The sequence below is a fragment of the Pan paniscus genome, chromosome 8 (assembly GCF_029289425.2).
Source record: "Pan paniscus chromosome 8, NHGRI_mPanPan1-v2.0_pri, whole genome shotgun sequence".
In the NCBI taxonomy this organism is placed as follows: domain Eukaryota; kingdom Metazoa; phylum Chordata; class Mammalia; order Primates; family Hominidae; genus Pan; species Pan paniscus.
Genome location: NC_073257.2, coordinates 94,168,188 through 94,190,591, shown reverse-complemented (window position 1 = coordinate 94,190,591; position 22,404 = coordinate 94,168,188). Strand labels below are relative to the sequence as shown.

Sequence of the window (22,404 nt, the reverse complement as noted above, 5' to 3'; positions counted from 1 at the left end):
ATTTTTTTATTTCTTATTTTTTTGAGACAGAGTCTCGCTCTTGTCACCCAGCCTGGAGTGCAATGGCACAATCATGGCTCACTGCAACCTCACTTGAACCTTACTTACTAGGTTCAAGTGATTCTCCTGCCTCAGCCTCCCGAACAGATGGGATTACGGGCACCTGCCACCATGCCCGGCTAATTTTTGTATTTTTAGTAGAGACGGGGTTTCACCATATTGGCCAGGCTGGTCTCGAACTCCTGACCTTAGGTGATCCACACTCCTCGGCCTCCCAAAGTCCTGGGATTACAGGCATGAGCCACTGTGCCTGGCCAATGTAATATTTATAATCCTACATTTCTTTATTATCTACTGACCATTCACTATAATACTGACAAAATTTATACCTCCACTTACTCTCCAATCACTTCTCTTACTGCATTATCTAATTTTAATTGTTTACACACTTTTACTACATTTTTATTCCTTTGCATGTTTATGCTATGTTATTTAATAAATCACCATTGAGTGGCATTTTTTTGCCTTCAGCTATAAAAGATGAAGAATTCACCATATGTATCCCACCTCTCACCTTCTCTTCCACTTTTCATCCTAAATTGTATCAGATAAATTATTTCAATGTTATTATTCTTTGTAACATTTTCATTCTGTTCTGTAAACATAATTCTCAGAAATATTTTTACTTATCAATGCAGATAGAAATATTTAATATTTTCAACATATTTAATGTTTATCAATAGTTCTTTTGCTGTAATTCCTCTATTCATTTTCATTGTCAGAATATTTTTAAAGGAATCTGGCAACTAGATTCTGAGCAGTATTTCATGTTGAAAACTGTTTGTCAGTTGCCTTACTTTAAAAGATACATTGACTGAGTCTAGGAACATGGGTTACACTGCCTTTTCCTGAAAACACTGGAGAGGCATTGACCTGTTCTTTTCCTAATGTGGAATGTTACTGAGAGGAATTCTGAAGTCACCCTTTGTTTAGGATTTGATCTCCTTTCAGACTCCCCAAAAGATTCCCTGTTCTAGTTGGCCTTCTATATTGGTGGTTTCTGAATACATACCCCAAAGAACTTGAGCATCAGTGAATTCTGGTATCTTCTGGGAGCCCTGGAACTAATCTCTTGAAAATACCAAGGGATGACTGTGTTTTAAAAGGTAAGTGGATTAGGATATTGACGGTGATCATTTTGCATAATTTTTTTCACAATGTTGGGCTTCCAAACAAAAGATTAAAAGTCAAAAATGTTTATTCTCAAAACCTCTTCACATCTGGAAAAAGTAACTTTAAACATTTTTTTTCTCCATATATTCATTTCTCCTTTTCAGGCACACCACTTATGTGTATGCTGAACTTTTCTTTTTTCTGTTTGGATTTTCTAACAGATTATTTTCATCTACCCTGACAATTGTTTTAACTCACTGTTAATTTATTTTGTTTCATTTTTTCACTGTTCACATGCTTTTTGATATTTTCCGTTTCTATTCCCCTTTAGGTTATTTCCAATGTAACTTTGGATGTAACATTCTTTTCTACTATTCTTTCCTATACTTAATATGGTTTGCCTGTGTCCTCAACTAAAATCTCAACTTGAATTGTAATCCTCATGGGAGGTGGTTAGATCATGGGGGCAGTTTCGCCCATGTTGTGCTTGTGCTACTGAGTGAGTTCTCACAAGATCTGATGGTTTTATAAGGGGCTTTTCCCTGCTTCGCTCTGCACTTCTCTCTCCTGCTGCCATGTGAAGAAGGACATGGTTGTTTCCTCTTCTGCCATGATTGTAAGTTTCCTGAGGCCTCCCAAGCAATGCAGAACTGTGAGTCAATTAAACCTCTTTCCTTTATAAATTACCCAGTCTTGGGCAGTTCTTTATAGCAGCATGAGAACAAACTAATATACTAATTTTCTTGTTTTATCTGCTTAAGAGTCATTTCCTTCTATTTCCTTGCTATATTTCTTCCTGAATTTCTGTTTCCCAAATGTCTGCTTTGAGACATTATTTCAAAGAAGTTATTGTTTTGTTAATGTCTATTGCTTAATTTAGTAATACATTTGGGAATTAATTTCATTTTCTCCATGACAAAATTTTTCTGGTGAATATTTTTCAACTGCTTTCTATTCTGCTTTCTATTCTAATTATTTTAATACCTTGGTATTTATGCTGCAATGGTCCCTTTTACACATGGTGAGTCTTCATAGACTATATGCTGGTAATTTATCTTTGAATATAGTGAGTATTTGGAACTATGGGAGGAGGGTCAGAGTGGGATATAGCACAACAGTAATTGTCAGAGGCTGACCATGAAATGCATTAAAGTGTATTCCTATATCTAGTTTAGCCTTTAATTCTCCCCAGGCGAGAGAGAGATGTCACTCAGGACTGCTTCCGAAGGAGTTTCTCTTGCAGCTTGCTTCACTGTCTAACTCCTTTCATACAAGTGGTAAGTCTCAATGTCTCCTGACTCAGCCTCCGACCCTCCAGTTGCTTCATCACGTTCAGTGGCTTCCAGGCATGCACTTGCCACAGAGTGCATTGTTGCAAATAAGAGATTGTTTTCTCAGAAGGGCATACCATCTACTTCTGAAATGGCATACTGGGCTCTGGAGCCTTTCTTCCCATATTTGGCCGAAGATTCTTTTCAATAAAGGTTGAATTTCCTTCTAGTTATTTTAAATTAATTTTCATGAGGAAAGGGGGCTGTATCATCATTACCATTTTAAGTCCAAAAGTCTTTTATAGTTCAAAAATATTTCATATCTACAAATTAATTTGTCCTTACACCATATCCAGTTACATTCAATGTGGTAACTAATACTATCCCCAATATAAAAAAAAAATGAAAAAAGTCCTGGGAAGTTATGTTGTTTATCCATGGCCACGCAGCAAATCAATATCATATTTGAATGAAGAATTACGTGCTTTCTCTTCTAGGTTAAGTTTTATTCCTACTAAAAACATGACCACAATGTGATTTAGTTATTTTTCTCCTAGAAATTTATTATAATGCTGTATCCCTAATGAGGGGTACAATATGTCAGAAATTAATCTGTGACTCACATTTACAAAAAGCCCCAAATTTGAACTTGAATTCAACTCCATAACACCCACATAAATTTATGTTTATATATACTCATACTATCTTGTGAATCACTCACTCCTATTGTATTGTATTTTGTGTCATAGCATTTAATTTTTAAATCTTTTTAAAAATTGCATTCATAAATTAGAAGTGTCCCAGGTCTCTCTATGGGGTCTGGGTTTTGTCCTTTTCCTACAGTTATGTGAGGAAGGCCCTGTTGATATTCTCATCTGAGTATACAAGTAGGGGCCTCTGAAACATCAAGGACCATCAATAGGTACACTATCATGCAGGTGATCTCTGCTCTAAAAAGTGAAATGATGAGTGGAACTTTGGAGTTGAGGGTCAGACTTGAGGAAACTTAAATTAAGTGGTAAGTCCCTTGAACTGAAATGGAAAATGAAGGCTGCCCCTAACACCAGAGCCTTGGGGGAAGAATTCATATAGGAAAGTAATGAGATGTTCTAGAAAGACAAGAAGTGACAGAGAAGTGGAAAGGGTAAAAGGCCTACCAGTCTATCTTGGAGTAATATTTCCTACAATGTCATCTGCCAACACCATGTTTTTTATATTCAAGAAAAGCATTTTATTTAAAAATCATTTATTGAAACTTCTCCACTTTCACTATTCTCTTTCATTATAAAAATCATTCCCAGAGTTTGTCAACACCATTTATTGTTTCTAATCAAAACAATGACAAAGCAATATTCAGATGGAAGCATCAGTGTACCACCTCAAATACAATTTCATATCTCTTCTTTGTCATGAGATGACATTAGATATAAGGTAAAAAGATAAGCAAGTTAAAAAAGAAAAACCCTTTAAGTCTTTTCCCTTAATCAAACCCAGCATCAAGTTCAAAATCAATAAATGATACAATAAAATAATAATAATAATAATAATAATAATAATAATGAGCCAGTTGTCAAATGCAAGGGTGTGTCAGTTTTCAGGAGCTTAGTAAGTATTCCTGCAATGAGACTCTATAAAGACAGAGAAAGCCCAACAGCCACAGTAGAATGAATGGTTCCAAATTGAAAGTCATTAATGCAAGATCCAGTATGTGGAAAGAGGAAAAAGCAGCAGTGATGATGAACTGAAGCGCTCCTGCACTTACCAAGATACAAACAGCCCAAGTACAAGCTGCAGTGGGTGGAAATGAGGAAGAAGAATAAGGAAAGATGACCTTCTCATGTCTGGACCATGAGAGACCTGACAAAGGAGACAGACATGAACGTGTCATACATACCGCCAACATGTGACTCTTAGTGGATTCACAAGAAGGCAAGCAATATGTTATAGCACATATACAGAAAAGACAAGACAAATTTCCTATCTTGAAAAGAGACTTGGCTCCACATTTGTCAATTGAGAGTTTCTGGGAAATGTGTTTCAAAGTTCTCCCAATAATAACAACAGTGATGACTGACAATTATTGAGCACTGAATAGGTGTGAAAACCATCCTGGAAGTATAGAGACTATGAGTCCAATAGATGGGGAATTTGAATCTGGACAACTAACTGTGAGACTTTGGCCAAATTACATGAGCAATTTGAATCTCAGTTTCCTAGTTATAAATGGAGACAAATAACAACTACTTCATAGAGTGGTTAGCATTAAATACAAAGATGGATTCAAACATACAGCATGCACAATGCCTGAAGTGTGTTAAGAACCCAGTCAATATTTGCTATCATATGACCTGCTAATAATTATCCTCACAATTCTAGGATATAAGGGCTAGCATTATTTTTAATATAATAAACAAAAACTTAGGGTTCACAGAGGTTTAGTACCTTGTCAGTGTTCAAATAGCTAATAGGTACAGAAGGAAGATTCAAATCAAAATCTCACAAGGACTCCAAAAGCAGCATTGGAGAGTGTGCCTCCAGAAAATGCCTTTCTGCACTTCTAAAATGTTGGCTTAGCTATACCTGCTTTTCTGAGATGTGTTTCAGAAATGTAAGGAGTCCTACACATGATCAAATGTCCCCAGCTTCTAGAAGTGGTAAGAAAGCTGAGAATTCCTTGATGTACAAATGAATAAGTCATCCCTGGTGAGGAAAACTGGTCTCAAAGAGGAGCCACAGACAAATCTCATTTAGTATCCCAGGAGTAATTGTTTCTCCTTTAGGGAAAACTGGATGCTGAAGTGTGTTTATTTCCTTAACATGTTGTTTGGAAGTTTGCCTTTTTTCAATTTTTTGAGTAATATATGGATAGATTCTTGGGGTAAAATGTAAGAAAATTAGAAATAGTATTGTTTTTGGAGATACTAAAATGGCCCTATTTTAAGTGGAACAAACAACAATAAAAAAGTAATACAAGTCTCGACAAGAAAATTAATAACGTAGAAGAAACAGGTATGGAGAGAGCTTACTAAATGACATTACGACAGAAATATGCCACGTGATCTTAATATACTTCAACAAAACACTAAAGTAGAATTAAAACACAAATAACACTAAAGAAACTATACACAAACTTTCTCTCAAATATCCCACTGTAAATATTCCTTGGTGATTTTATTTTAACAAGTGAAAATGCAGGAAGGGGATTCCAAACCTGAGGAATATCCGAAGACCTTACTCAATGCCTTGCACATAGTTAATTACATCTGTGTGGGACATGAGTTATCTCTTTCTCATAATCACATTGATAATTACTCTGAGTTTAATTATTTGTACTAGATGTTTGTGTGTGAGGATGTTCGCTTGTGTATATGTTCATCTAGTGCTTTTGTGTTACTCATGTTTTCTTGTTCATACTGTTGTAGGGTAACATGCCCTTCATTCAGAACCAAACCTGTGCCCTGGCTTGGTATATTTCCTCCACCTGCTGAGCACCCTCTCACCCTCTATTTTTACCTGGAAGAAAGAAGACAATAATATCTACCAATCAAGGTGCTATGGGCATGAGAAATAATTTATACTTAGAGTCTATCCTATTATATGTCAGTGTCTAATTCGTGTAGCTTCTAGTGGTAATAACAGAAAAAGTAGCATATGTTTTTTAAAGAAACGATATTCTTTCCTTGCAAATGATATTCAACTGATTTTAGGTGTTAATACCATAGTTAGAACTTGTAATTTTTTAACATTCATCTCTTTTGTCTTCTATTTCCCCACATTAGCATTTAATGTATCATTTTTACTTATCTTTCGTGGTCTTATTCATAATCCTACATAATTGCATTTTTTTCTTCCTAGTAAACACATTTGAAACAACAATTTTCCTGCAAGTTCATTTTCAATAGTATACTGAATATTGTGAGGTCTGGTGATTTTATTTTTAATATTCTTTTCCTTAACATTTAATAATTTTACTATTAAAATAATAAATAATTGTAGCAGCAATGGTAAAGTGAGCTATGTTCATATTATTCTTGCTTGTTTTAGAAAGTCTCGTATTTCTACATTAAAGGTAATGCTTGTTGAAACATTTAATTTTTCCCTTGTGAAAAAAGAAACCCTCTTTCCTATGATTTTTACTGTGCTTATGATGAATAGCTATTGAATTTTTATCAGATACTTTTTTGGCAATTGAGATAATTATATAGATTTGAACAATGTTTTATTTTGATGTGTTCTGTTAAGTTAGTAATTTTCCTGGTGTGGTATCACTTCAGCCTTCTAGGGTTTAGTCATGTAGATTTCAATGCATAAGGCTTTTCATGTCTTGCATCATATTTGCTAATATTATGGGTGTTTCCATTTGTTTGCTTATTCAACCAAATAATTAGTAAGCAAGGACTTACTTAAAAGAATTGTGCTGGGTTTGGCAGAAGTTCAAAGATGAATACAAGAGTCACTATTGTCAGGTCACTTAGTTTATTTGAGGGGCAGGCATGAACACAGCTATACTACTAGTCATTCTGCTTTCTGCATTCTAAAAGTGCTTTTTTATTCATAAAATGATATGTATTTACTTTTTATGTTCTAGATGCTGTACCTGAAGCAGAAGATAACCTGGCAAAGAAAAGAGTATAGTGCTGCCTTCAGGGAACTCCTAGTCTAGGGGAAGACAGCCAATAATCACATAACTGCTCTAATCAAATATTTCACCAAAATAAAGTATTAGCTACCTCCTAGAATCCAGGCTCTGTTGTAAGTGCTGAGGATACGGCAATGAACATAAATGCCTAAACTCTGCAGTGTTGGTGCTCACATTCTTGTAAATAAATACACAATTGTCCCTGCATGGAGGCCAGGCACTCTGGAATATTAGGGGACCTTGCTCTCACATGGTGGCATCCCTGGATAGATGACACAACTGGCTTTTCTGATGCTGTTTCATACTTTGGCCCAGAATCTGGCAACACTTTCTGTCATGATAAGACAGAGGTTATGTAGAAAAGGAAACAGACTCACTTTGTATCTCTTACAGGTTGTGATCCGGCCAAAAAATAATAGCTGTGCCTATAGCCCTAAGGTGCTGCTTTCTGGAAGCGCCTGAATTCTGGTTCCTTTTCCTTGGTATTCCTGCCCTCCTGCTAGTTGACTACATTTATAAGAGAAAAGAATACCAAGAAATTAGGCGGAACACGTGGAGTGTGTGTCTGTGAAGTGTGTGCCTGTATATGTTAGTGGGGCATCCAGAAGAACGTGGGTGGTGTGTGTGTGTGTGTGTGTGTGTATTTGGGGTGGTTGCTGGAATATTACTACACTGCATTCTGAGTGCACAAAGGCAGCAAAAACCCTAGTAGTATATTTAGGAGGAAATCAATTTTTTCCATTGTTCAAAATGTCCAGTTCTGATTCTCTCCAACTGAGTTGATAGGCCAGGGGGAAAAGCGGCCAAGGTGAAGCAGAAGTGAGTTAGTAAATACCCACCAGGAATAGCAATTGGCCTGCAGTTGTAGAAAAGCTTCTTCCAAATACAGATCTAGGGTGCAGACTATTACCTATATGAACAGACAGCCTGTCTTGTGATATGTTTTTTTGAGAAATTAAGTACTCTGATACATTCAAAGTAACACACACACCCTGAGATTATCTCAGCTTTATCCATGTTCTAGACCCTTGGTTGGCTCTCCGGCATTCCAGCTGCAGCTGCTGGGGCTGGCTGCAGGCACGTCTGACTGTTCTCCCCTTTGGAGTAGACAGGGTTGTTCTGGCTGTCCCATGCATTGCCTTTCAATAAAGAATCTACACTGAAGAATTGTTTCGGGTTCTGTTTCCTAGTGAATTGCTAACTGAAGAAATCCTGAGAGGAAATACTTGAGTTTCTCAAAAAGAAGATTTTCTGCTAATCTACTGCAGGATCCAGAAGAAAATTTCAATTTTGTTATAATTCAAAAGCAACATGACTTCCATACAAATGCAAAAATAACATGTTTCCATACAAGCTAGCCAAAAGCAAAATGAAGAGAACAGGACAGGAAAATAAAGCTACATATTAGGATGTAAAAAGTATATGTGACATACAGAAAATTACCACGGAAAATCATACTAGAAATCCACATCGGGGCACTGAAGAGCCAGATTGATGCCAACAATTTGGAAGACGAACTTAAGTCTACCTAGAATTCAGAAGAAAAGAACAAAGAAACAAAAATAGGGAAAACACGGTGGATACAGAGAACAGAAAATAAAGAGCTTGCAGGGATGACTTGTTATTCTTAAAAGGAGAACCCAAACAATTCAAGAGACGTTATAAGAGAAAATGTTCTTGATCTGAAGGTAGTAATTGGTTTTAGAAATGCCCTACAGGAGGCAAACACACCCAGGGACTGGGCCTAATTTGGCCTCTGGCAATGTCTCAAGAGCAGAAACCCAGCGGTCTAATCAACTGGGTCTAGCAACATAACCTTGGTACATCCTTTGTGTCCTTCAGACAGGCAGAAGTGTCTGTCCCATATGGAATACTTGTCTAAATCGCTCATCCAACTTATGCTCCTTGTTTCCAACATACCTTACACCTCTCCTGAGTTCTCATCACAATCAGCATTAACTCCTGATTTATTTAAGAAATTGTTGTATTCTATTACTGACACTAGATTATAAGCTCCATGAATGAAGAGCCTGTTTACCACTCCATCACCAGAAAATATTGAAGTTTAGGGCAAAAACTTAAAACAAAAGAAATTTGTTTTATATTGATAAAGGTAAAATACCATAAGGTATTACTTGACATAAAATGTAATGGGCTGAATAACATGACATGATTTATGTGACACAAATGTAAGGCCCTTCCACTATAGGCCAAACATCTATAACAAAGGGACACAGAAAAAGGTAACATTTACAAGAAGAAAGGGTGAGCAATGTCATGTCAGGCAACTGCAAGCAGAAGAAAGCAGGGTGTAGTAGGCCACCTGGAGGATTTGGGAGTAGGTTACCACTGGATGGGAGTGGTTAGTTTGGAAGTGTCCCTCCCGAGGGAGAATGTATTTGTGTTTCTCTTCCTATCTAACTAGAAGCAAGGAAACTTCAGGATGGCTTCAGTGACAACTCTTGGCAACTCAATAAAAGAGTTGGCTCTTTTCCTGGACATAAGGACCATGACATTCCTGAGTCTCAGGCAGAAGAGATCATTCATCAGAGCCTGTGGTTTGGTTAAAGATTCTATAGCACCTACATGAAATCACTTGTTTTATTTTCTCTTTTTCTTCTGTCCCTGTTATTTCCTTTTGTTTTTAATACAGATTGCTTAACTTTTTCTCTTTGTAACCCTGTTGTGCATTAGGTTTGATTTTTTTCTGCTTTGATGAGCATTATGTGGAATCATCTCTCAATTTCTATCTGCCTGCATCTAATACTAAGGAAACGAGTCCTGGCAGGTTTTGTAGAGTCATAAACTGCATGGTCAGAGGAATTGATTGAAGCCAATTGGGCACTAGGATCAAAAAGCTGCATTATGGAGGGGGGCTGGAAGGCTGTTCATTAATGATGCTAACTGAAAAATGTTGAAACATAAAGAAGACAGCAAAGTCTGAGAGAATACATAAGACACAAATTTGGAATGACTGCTTTTGACTTTTACATTTTGTGGCCTGTTTTTTTTTTTCCTCTTTCTCTGTCTTGCCAATTTTTTTTTTTTTTTGGCAGTGAGTGAAACTCAAATTAAAATATATGTCTAGAAAAAAATCCTCAGTTCCAAATCAAGCCTACTCCACAATCAAAAACTCTAATTATTTTATAGATATTAAAGGTGTTGCAGGAAGCACAAGTCTGAGAGCAGAATACCTACTTAGGACTTCCTTCCTAGCCTACTTATTTTTAAACCACCATTTCTGAAAAAGCATTGATTAAATATATTCCTAATGATCCTGAACAACTGTTGTTTTATTTTTTGAGACAATAGTGTCTTCTTCTGTCACCCAGGCTGGCATGTGATGGTATGATCATAGCTCACTGCAGCCTCCAACTCCTGGGCTCAAGCAATCCTCTGAAGCAGCTGGAACTGCAAGCACAAGTCATCATTCCCGACTAATTTTTAAATTTTTTTTTGTAGAGATAGGATTTCACTATGTTGTCCAGGATTGTGTTGTAAGCCTCTTGCCTCTCTCTCCCTAGTAGCAAGGACTACAGGCTATGATGCTCAGCTATAACTGTAATTTTAAAACTAGTATCAAAACTCAAAATGAAATTTGGTAATCAAAAATAGTTACATGGCATGTACAAAACATGTGGTATTGAGAAACAGGTGTGATATTTTGGAGTTTTTTGCAAGGTATGGAAGCATATTTCTAATAAAAGCCCTCCAGATTCTCCTCAATGTCCACCCTCAGCTAAATGCCTGCCCCCAAACCTCAAGAAAAATCTCCCAGATCTTCTTCCTGTAGGATCCCCCTAACACAATACACTTGATTTCAATTTTCTCCCATACATAACAAAGTGAAGGTTTCCTGAAGCTGTTTTTCACTCTAGGCCCACAGACACAAGAAATCCACTCCTTTCACTCCTGTCCCCAGCTGGAATCCATGTGCTTGGATTTGAGTTGGCCTTCCTAAGACCTTTTAGTTGCTATATCCCTGAAAATATGGTCTGTATTGTTAGGTGCCTTAATTATATATTTGTCTATTTGTCCTGAGTAAGGAAAGAGTATTCAAAGGCCCTCAGCAGATAAACACACACACACGCAAACACACACAGAGTAAAGATACATGCCCACATGATTGAAGAATCATAATATCTTCCCACTCTTGGTTTTTCTCCTATCTTGACAGCAAAATGATTATCTCACTTTAATTTGCATTATTTGTTGTTTTGTTGTCTATTTTTCTCTACTCACGTCTTCTGGTTGACTTTGGTATTTGTAATTTTCTTGCAATGATCTGTATCAGTATATGTGTGTGTGTATACATATATATCTTTACTTATTATTTACTCTCGTAAAGTTGTGTGTATGTATATCTTATTGTGTTTCTAAGTTTTTCTCCCTGTATCGTGATACTGTATTATTCCCTTTTTCAATGGATTTGCAGCACTGACATGAAATTTGCCAGGAAATATATTTTTATTCACGTAGAACTATTAAAAGGAAAGTCATTTTAATGCATTGGACTATTGTGTACCTACAAATAATAAGACTATTGAGAATCTAGAACTAATTTGCCAGGATACACTATTTGGCGAGATAAGGCATCTAGAAAAATGAAAGAAATAGAATTAACAAATATTAATTCCAATTAACTAATATTAAGACAAGTGAGGTTCTAGAACTAATTTGCTATGATACACTATTTGGCCAGATAAAGCATCTAGAGAAACTGAAGAAATAGAATTAACAAATATATATTGAGGGCCAAAAAATAATCATGCAAGAAGAAACACAAAATCAGGTCACAAAGTACTAAAGGTTAATGGACATTTATGTAGATGTAGCTTGCAAGTGGATCTTAAAATAGATTCATCTTTCCCAAGAGTAGTTTGATAATTTTTACAGTCTGGACCAGCGAATCTCGAGTTTGGATGACTATGCCCCCCAGAAGACATCTGACAATGTCTGAAGATATTTTTTATTGCAAAAAAAATTTTTTGAGGGGTCACATAGCTACCAGCATCTAGTATGTAGAGGCTAGAGAAGCTGCAATGCCAGGGCGGCCCACACCCAAACAAAACAATATTTAACCTAAAAATTTAATAATGTTAAGGTTGAGAAACCCTTTTTAGATTGACATATATATACTAAGAACAAATGTGTTACTGATGGCTAAAGATGAAATATTCTTTGATATAGCACACTTAATATATGCACAGGACAATGTTTCTGTTTTTCTCACAATCCCAAACGTTTCTTTGATCATTTTAAGAAGCACTTAGTGAAAGAATTCTAATAATGGACAAACTCAGATATTCAGATTTAATAGGTTTTTTAAGTATCCCATAGATTGGGCTCCTTTCTTAGCCATTCTCTGCAATGCAAGCCCAACTCCTTGACTTCCCTAGATGCAATCAGCTCATCTATCCTTCGTCTAACTCTCCATTTCTAGCCCTTACTTTGAATCCAAATGTCCATCAGGTGAAATCTCAGGAAACACTTTTATTAAGGTCAGATTAATAGCAACAAATAGACAAGATCATGGGAGGTGGTAATTAAGCTAGGAGATGGCTTTCTAGCTTTGGGAAGAGAGGAAAAGCAGAGACAGAAGAAGAAAGATATGTGGGGAGATCATGAAAATCCCACCCTGAGCAGAGGGCTCAGGCAGAGAAAGGGGGTGAGAAAAACCCACAGGCTGGAAGTTCTGGGCTGTACAGTGTCTTGAATGAGAGTAGCAAAGGAGAGTTCTGAATTCAAAGATGCATACCTCTGTAAGAAGGGGATATGTTATAGACGCTGTATTTTCCACAGTCTCAGGGCAACACAGAGTGTGTCCTCCATGGCTGAACAGAACTGAATCCCAACAGTCCCTGCCAATGTAGTATATAAGATTACAGAGTCTTGTATATTGGCTAACAAACACATTTTAACCTTTAGTTCCCTGTGAGAACCTTGGACTGAATCTTTGCGGTGAATTTTAATGCAGCTGGTGAAAAGAATAAATTAGGAAAATATTAGTATCAGGAAGACTAATCATGTAATATTATGCTGTTAATTTGTATGGGACATAACCTAAATTCTTATATAAAATAGCCTTATTTCATTATTATTAATGACTTCATCATATTTACCTTCCTATTTGCATGGAATAGAATAGGTGATATCTCACATGTAGATTAAACACAGGATGGACTCATTCATACCTATTGGTTTTAGTTCATCAATATTTCAAAAAATGTATTTTCTTTGGGTATTTGAGATTATACAGTACTAGAATGTTGAAGTAAATTATCTAGGAAATATCCAGACTAAAAAGAAAATGAGAAAATTTGGAAATGAAAGTAGGGGCTAGAAAAAAAATATTCATAGTGAAATAAAAATTAATTTCATTAAGAAAGTAAAATAAGATAGGCCTTTTGAGTAATACAAAACTAATACAAATATTGTGGAATGAAATTTTAATAAGACTTCATTCTTCAAAGGATGTATTACTGCCATGAATTTGCAACATTCGATTCTGCAATGATTGATAGAGGAGGAAGTGTAATTTTAGAAGCTGGTTTTCAAATGTGCTCAGACATGGGAGCACACAGAGGCCATACTGCTTTTGAAGAGCGCTCAGTGTCCTTAGAGCACTCTATCTGTTCGGCAACTATTGCAGAAATAACTTTACATGATTTTCTTGAATTATCACAATAATTCTACGAGAAAAATGTTGTATTTTACATTTTACAGCTGGGAAAAGCTAGGCACTGATTCAGGAGTGTTGCCCAAGACAGAAGCTAGGGCAGTGCTTCTCAAGCATTAGGTGGAATCAGAATAACCTCAAGAGCACATTAAAACACAGATTCTGGGCCTCACCCTCAGAGTATCTAATTTAGAAAGTCTGGGAGGGAGCCTCAGAATCTAGCAAGTTCCCATGTGGTCCTAATGTTGTAGGTCAGGAGAACAAATATTGGAACATCTGAGCTAAGAAGTGTGTTAAGAGCGATGGCACCCAGGTAGCTGGAATGCAGACTCCACACTAACTACCAGCTTACAGCTTGCCAGAGCACAGCCACATTACACACATGACAAAGATGGCCAGCCCCGCAGGCACCCTCAACAAAACCTTGTCACATGGAGTAAAAGCTGCTGTTTCTTAGTTTTATATTTGTTCCATTCTAGACCTTCCTAGGAAATGAACAGTTTCAGGAAAGAAAATTTAATAAATAACTTTTAATTGAAAAAAAGTCATGCTAATTAACTTCTTTCTTTGAATTGTGAAACAATTATCTAAATTCCAAGTGAGCAACAGGATTTGTTTTGTCTAGATTTTCTCAGTATGAGTGAACTGCAGAAACAAAATGAGAACTTCTTAAGCCAAATGGCATACTGAATAAGATCAGACAACCTGATATTTGAGATCTGATCTTCACATTAATTTGCTAATTTAAAAAAAGCATTAACTCGCTATACTTGCTATCACTACACTAAAAAGTAATGTGATTCCAAAAACACAATAATACTGGTAAAAACATTTAGAAATACACAGTTTAGAAAGATTCACCAGAGATGATTATTTTCAGTTTAACAAAAAACATTACAGAGTCTGTAGTTATGAGACTGAAGAAAATTTAAGATTTATAAAAATACATGAATACATATTAGAAAATATATCCCTTAGCACAAGGGTATATATATATATATATATATGTATATATATATATATATATATATATATACACACACACACACACACCCAGATATATACATACATATGTATACATATGTGTATACACACACATATATGTGCATATGTGTGTATATGTATATATAGAGACACATACACACACACACACACATATATATATATAATGTATTTTCTAATTTCTACTATCTTGTCTGTAAACTATTGAGATTTCAGGGTATGCTCCAGAGTATATATCAAATTGCAAGGTCATTGATTTTCCACACTTTCTAAGTGCTCCTTTTCCTTAGTTCTAAAAAATATAATCTGGTCTTGTGTAGAAAACATAAAAAAAAGGCCAGGCGCAGTGGTTCATGCATGTAATCCCAGCACTTTGGGAGGCCGAGGCGGGTGGATCACCTGAGGTCAGGAGTTCAAGACCAGCCTGGCCAACATGGTGAAACCCTGTCTCTGCTAAAAATACCAAAAATTAGCCAGTAGTGGCAGTGTGCAGTGTGTGCCTGTAATCCTAGCTACTTGGGAGGCTGAGGCAGGAGAATCGCTTGAACCTGGGAGGCGCAGGTTGCAGTGAGCCGAGATCGCGCCATTGCACTGCAGCCTGGGCAAAAGAGAGAAATTCTGTCTCAAAAAAAAAAAAAAAAAAAAAAGGAAAACATAAAAAATATAAACAAACCACGAATTTTTCCTGACAAATCACACACAAAATCAGAAAGTGTGTAGTAAGGAATTTACACATTTACCATAGATGATTAAACATTATTTTAACTATTTATAAAGGGCTGAATATAATTATCAAATTGCATAAAAGTACAAAGGCATGATGTCAAAAAGTGAAGCCCATAGAATATCAGAAATATCAAATTTTGTAAATGTAAAACAGAGTTTCAAAGTTTCATATATAGGTCAATAGTGTTGTCAACAGAAGTCTGCCTGTGTGATACAAGTTGGGATGTATAATACTGGAAAGCAAATGCCTGCTTCACCCATCAATTGCATAATTTATTCAGAACACATTGGCTTGTCATAGTATTGTCTTGAAAAATAGTAACAGAAGATGATTCTGCAGAAAACTGTCTAAAATTCATGTGCACACACACACATATACACACCACTCATATTAATCAGACTTGTAGCATTGATCATTTCTGATGAAAAATAAATAGATTTCTAATTGGAGATGATCAAGGAGTGGCTGAAGGAGAGACCTCTAGCATATAAACTTTCAGAGGATGCTGGGAAAGAAAGCAAAAAGTGGGTTAAAACTAGAATAGCATCTGAATATTTTAAATAATTTAAAATCAAAATATTACTTATAAAAGCCATATTGTTCCATTTGCTATCACCAAAGAAATTCTCTATTCAAATTTGAATTACAACCATTTTTGCTCATCTGACCTATTATTAAATGCATTCGTTCCAGAAATACAGCAAATAATTTCTCATAATTCTTCACATCTTATTATAAGAGGTTAAAGCTTTTTGCTGAATAAAATTTAACTGAAATTGAAAAAATTAATTTCTACTCATTGTAATGATGAGTGTCAGAGATGTACATGTTCTTAATTAACTTCCTGTTAATAAAGGATTTCTTTAGATATGAGTACTTAACTGGTATTTGCCATCATGTTGGGGGAATGGGGAATGATCAAGACTCCACAAACTTTAGTAAGATAGATGAGATCAGTGATGCCATAGCTGGAAAAAACAGAAAGTCTACATTTCTACTTCCCTTCTCTCCTTTGTTCAGACTAGCATCTGAAGAAACTTGTGAAGAAGTCACTGTGAAATAAAAGTCTTTGTCAAAAATAAAAACAAATACAAACCTACAGAAGAAGTGATGGGGCTGGTCATGGTGGCTCACAACAGTAATCCCAGTGCTTTGGGAGGCCGAGGTGGGAGGATCACCTGTGGCCAGGAGTTCCAGACCAGCCTGGGCAACATATCAAGACCCCCATCTCTGTGCAAAAAAATTTTTTTGTAATTAGCCAGGTGTGGTGGCATGTGCCTGTAGTCCTAGCTACTTGGGAGACTACAGTGAGGATCACTTGGGCCCAGGTGTTTGAGACTACAATGAGCTATGATTGCACCACTGCATTCCGGCCTAAATGATGGAGTGAGACCTTGTCTCCAAGGGCGGGGGGTAGAAATAGATGTGATGATATGATGGAGTAAGATCAATTACCTGCCTTCCTCACCATATCAGGTGGTCTCACTACTGTAGGACAGACTGGAACACCTGCTGGGACAAATGTCACAGCAGAACAGGATAGAGAAGCAGTGTTATTGGCTGGTGACCTAAAGGTGGCCATAGTTACTCTTTCTTCTTGACCATAAACCCCTCAGCTTTCAGGGGAGGCTTGGTCCCTTCTCCAACCCTAAGACATGAAACTCAAGATAAAGAAATCCTATTAGCATCACTGCTTTTGTCCTGGACTAGTGAAATAATGGGCTACGACATACTACCAGCCACTGAGCCTAAGGGGAAGGGAGTCTCAGTGAATATTTGGCCTCTTTTCTTTTAAAAAAACACTTTGTCAGAACAGAATGTTCCCTTTCCAATGCCTCCAGACACTGCCATCTTCATAGCTGCTTGGAACTGTGGCAGCATCTGAGAAATTCAGTAGATCTAGCCAAAGAGAAAGAGCCCGGTGCCTCCACGTGGCTCAGTGGAAGACAGACAGAACCAGGGTTCTTACCAATGGGTTTGAGCAGTCGAATAAGCCGACTCTGGTGCTACTTACCTCCAGATTCCTATTATATAAAATGATAACAAAACAAAAAAACTTGCTTTGAAAACATATTTTGTTGTGTCTTCTGTTTCTGGAAATAGCATATGTGACATAGTAAGGTAATGTATTATTTTTAATTAATTAATGTTTTTGCTCATTCATTCATTAAACTCATGCTGTGTGCCTACAGTATTTAAAATGCTGGGATACACAGTAAACATAAACACATTGATAATACCTTACATTTTATAGTATATTATAGATTAGCAAGTGCTTTCAATAGAATACAGGTTGAGGTTCCGTATCATTTATATAACATGCTTCAGAGTACAAGTGTTTCAGATTTTGGATTTCCTTTTGAATTTTGGAATATATACACATACATAATATCTTGAGGATGAGACTGAAGTCTAAACACAGAATTCACTTTTGTTTCATATCCACCTTATACACAAAATCTAGAAGATAATTTTATGTAATATTTATTGTGCATGAAACAAAGTTTTGACTGTGTTTTGACTATGAGGTCAGATGTGGGATTTTCAACTTGTGATATCATGCCAGAACTCAAAAAGTTTATAGTTTTGAAAAATTTCAGATTTGGATTTTCAGATTACAGATGTTCAACCTGTATTTTATTCTTTTCTACTCCTCAAATAAACCCGTATTAGAAATTGAGGTTGAGGGTGCTTGTGCCCTGCATGAGGCCACAGTTTTGGATAGTAAGTGCTTTGACTACAAGTAAGGCTCTCATTACCACTCTACCTGGGTCCTCCCTTATAAGCTGCATGCTTATGTTCTAGCTTCACTAAGCTTGGAAGCTGGTCTGACTTGATCACAAATCCCAAAACTTTCTTGTTCCTGGGAACCGAAAGTAGGGCCTGGGCAATAAAGACCATAGAAATCCACCAGTCTGTGCTAATTGCATCTCAATTTAAAAAGCTGCAATTGTGCAATCCTTTGGAATGCAGGGAGAAAATATTAGGACTTGCAATATATTTACTTTTTAAATATTTTCCTTTAAAAGGTTTTACTTACGTATGTTTCATAATGCACATCAGATGTTACATCTGCCATGCATATATAATTTATAGAGACTGAAAATGTATACTAAATAGATAAATGGCACATATATTAATGTTTCAAATATTATCACATAAAAAGTTGTGTGATCAAAATATTTAAAGACCACTGATCTGTTTCTGATTAGTAGACTAGATAGTGACATGCCTACACGCCCACTTTGCCTTTATTAATTTAGAGACATCGGTATTGGGCAATGACCATATGTTGTACTCAGCGACGTGCAATATCCTACTACCTATCTGGATAATTCAGTCCAAGTGACAACTTTTTTGGAACTTTCACTGTCTTATCACTGGGTTGCAAAAATCACATAAACAGTTAACTTATGTGAAAGCACTTTGTAAATTGTAAAACACTGGAGAAGTGTTAAGTTCAAAACAGTAGTTGAAATTAAAGTGTGTGGAATCATGATGAGAGAAACTGACTTTTATTGAGTGCTACTATTTGCTTTCCAAATATTATCTCATTGAAACTCCACAAAATGTTCAATAGATGATGTAACTGGACCAGGAAGAGGACACAATTTACATGCATGTGTTTATCTACAACGAGGTGCTTCTTTGCTCCTCAGAACAAGTCTCAAGAGCATTTATTAGTTTGAACCATGTGAAATTGCTGTTTTTATAGGTTAGTCAAATATCAGCTATTTCCCATGGTTCAAACTAACATAAAATGATCATTTTACATATGAGGAAAAGAAAGCCAAGCAAACTGAAATGACTTGGTCCAAAGTCAAAGAACTCGTAAATGTAGGGAGGTCCTAGAACTAAAATATATGCCTCCTGTTTCCACCACCCCCTACTCCATACTGAGAGCACAGCACTCCATCAAACCTCAGCAATCTTTGTCACCCAAGGGACAAGCCTTTCAGAGGGTGTATTTAGGTTTCTAGTGAGGAGACACAGTACACTGCATTTCAAGTATAGGGGTGTGTTACGGTCCCTCTAAAATATGCCCTGTGCACCAGCCTGCTGCCCTGTCTCCAAAATCTGTATTAAGTGAAGCAAATTACATACCATGCCCTCTCAGGTGGAAGGCTCTACACACTCAACTGAATTTTACTTTGGATTGCTCATGGCTCTCTAGATTTTGTTAACTATAATTTCCAAATAGTCCTGAAGACTGGTGTTTCTTCAGCCCCATTCAGCAATGCAAACCACTACAGGAAAATCCTCATCTTTGCCAGAAAGTGAATTTTTGGAAATGCAGCTCTGCTCTGGGAGACTGGCGTGGCTATCTGTGAGTTCGTCCTGTGCACGCTTATTCAGCCTCTGGAGGGATTGCATTCTTTGCCAAGGATGCCTTTCGACTCCCCAGAGCTGTATCTGGCTTTTCTCTTGAAAGCAAAACAAACAAAATGAAAGAAGAGGAGGAAGACAACACCTCAACCATCTTCATTCTAAGCTTCCTGTATTTTCCTGCCCAGAAGTTTCTTTAATTCTTTAAAGAACTCTTTAAAGAAAAAGAAATCTAGGACCAAAATTCTCAATGTTGTTAAATCTGAGTGGAAATCCCTAAAGTTTAAAGCTTGGTTAAGGCTTAAGAGGCAGTCAGCGACTTTTCCTCAGAAATGCTCATAAATCCTCCTAACCATTAAAGAAAAGAATTAAATGAGACTTTGAAAAGATACCTAAGGTTGCATTTTAGAAGTTTCTTATTTTAATATTATCTTCCAAAGAGAATGAAAAGACAAGGAAGACCATCTGGATTTTAGGAATCCAATAAATATTAACATTTATCAAGTTCCATATTTATGGCAGCTCTGTTAATTAGCTCAAAAGGTCATTTCTGGCACCCAAATGATTCTGTAAGTACAAAATGATGATGGATCTCTTACACTATACCAAGATATGCAGCCTTTTTTTTTTTTTTTTACCAAGTTCCAATGAAATGCAAATGCTTACTTCCTTACTGGAACTCTCTGCATTAATATCAAGGAGCTATTTTTGAAAATAATTATTTAATATCTACCTATTATTGCTCAAAATAAGTAGGCATAAATATGCTCAATTTTAGGTAAGGTTTAAAATATCTACTCACATGTTTTGACAATACATTTTGCAGCCTTAAACAGTTTGTCAATTTGATATGGTGTTGATTTAGGGTGTTTTCTCCCCTCCATTTAGCTTCCTCTTTGATTTTTGGTCTCACTGCCTAGCTTTTGGCACAGTGAGAAAGCAATTTTCTCTAGAGTCAAAATTAGTACTGCATCATGAATTATTCAGCCCAACACATTGCTTCTTGCAGCACCCTGTGCTCTTCCAGCCCCAAAGTTTGAAATCTTCTCTTTCGCACAACCCAATCTCCATTCAACCCCCTGCCCTCCACTTCTCCTTCCTCCCAATATGGTGGTCCAGCAGGCTGGCACCTTGGCACCTGACTTAATTTGCTTTATATTTAAATTTCAAGTCACATAGCCGCCTTCTAGCTGGAGAGCTTCACAGTGCAATCACATGAGGCAGGCTGCTTCCACATAAAACAACTTCAAATAATATCTGTGAGATGGGAGCCAGAGTTTAATAACTTTACCTTAAAATAGACTCACTGAGGAGAGCCTGGCCAAGCCTCAAATGTCTACATAAAGGTAATATTAACTCTGTATCTGTAAAGTCTTTATACTTGGCAATTTTAATGTTTTCTTAAAAATTCATTTACGCAAAGCCTCTCATTTTGATATGTTATAGCATGTTTCAACTTTCTCCCTGTTACTTCTCATTTCATGAATTTTCTCAGGAGAGTATTCTTGATAAACACATAATATATATGCTGATCCCACCCTTCCTTGAATTAACACAAATTTTAATTGAAAGGATTATGTATCTATTATCTTGGCTATTTAAAATATATATCCTTGATTTTTTTGCATCAATTACATTACTTAGAAAATTTCCCAAAAGCCACATGCTTCACATGACCCAAGATTGACATTGCATGGAAGAGATGGCTGAAGCTGCAGCTTACACAGACTTGTGACACACTGCAAAACTGAAAGGTTTTTAGATAAAATTAAAATGAAAGATCAATAGGTATAAAACTGAGCAAATGAAATCTGAGAAAATTTTCCAAATAAAGATAAGTACATTCCTAAGCATCCTACTTGAATTGCCCTAAAAACCCACTTCTGAGATAATATTTACATTGTGAAAGCACCCAAGAAAACAAAATACTTACCCATCATTATATGGCTCTAATAGCCAGACCTCATCTTGTGCTGTTAGAGTTATCAAAATGTAGTGTTCATATTTTGGGTCAAAAAAATGCCTGATCGCCCAGTTACAGGAAATAGGGATGGTTATTAAATAAACATAATCTTTAAAGTGTATAATTCTACTTATACATAGATGATCATTGACAGTTGTTAACTCTACAGTTTCCTACTCAAACAAATTTAACTGGACAAGATATGTCTCTTTAAATTAGAAAATATGACATTTCTTTTGAGAGAGATAGTGTAATATGTATGTACATCTTAGCATATAAATTATTGAAAATATATTCAAAGGAATCTTGATTTTGGTAAATAGATGGCATTAGATTCATTTATGTTGGCCAGTAGCATGCTATATGCAGCATTTTACTGCTGCTGCTGAAATGATTAACTTTAGATGTGTGCCAAGCAAGATTCAGAATTCATATTCTGAAAATTTCTGATGCTACAATGTTCAACTTGTATTTTAACAGATTCCTTGAAGATGTTAGCTTTGTGATTCTTGATTTATGCTTGCAAGTGTGATTTTATGGTTTGAGTAATCAATGTTTCTCTTCCCACCCATTCTTTTTTTCCCTATCTTCTCTCAAGCTCTCCTCTCAATGTCATGTAGTTGT

The 22,404-nt window shown here is 36.2% G+C and overlaps 1 protein-coding gene across 16 annotated transcripts in view; it reads right to left on the bottom strand.

Moving 5' to 3' along the window:
* NRG3 (neuregulin 3) overlaps positions 1-22,404 on the bottom strand; it is a 1,147,889-nt gene that overhangs the window by 791,052 nt on the left and 334,433 nt on the right. The window lies entirely within an intron of this gene.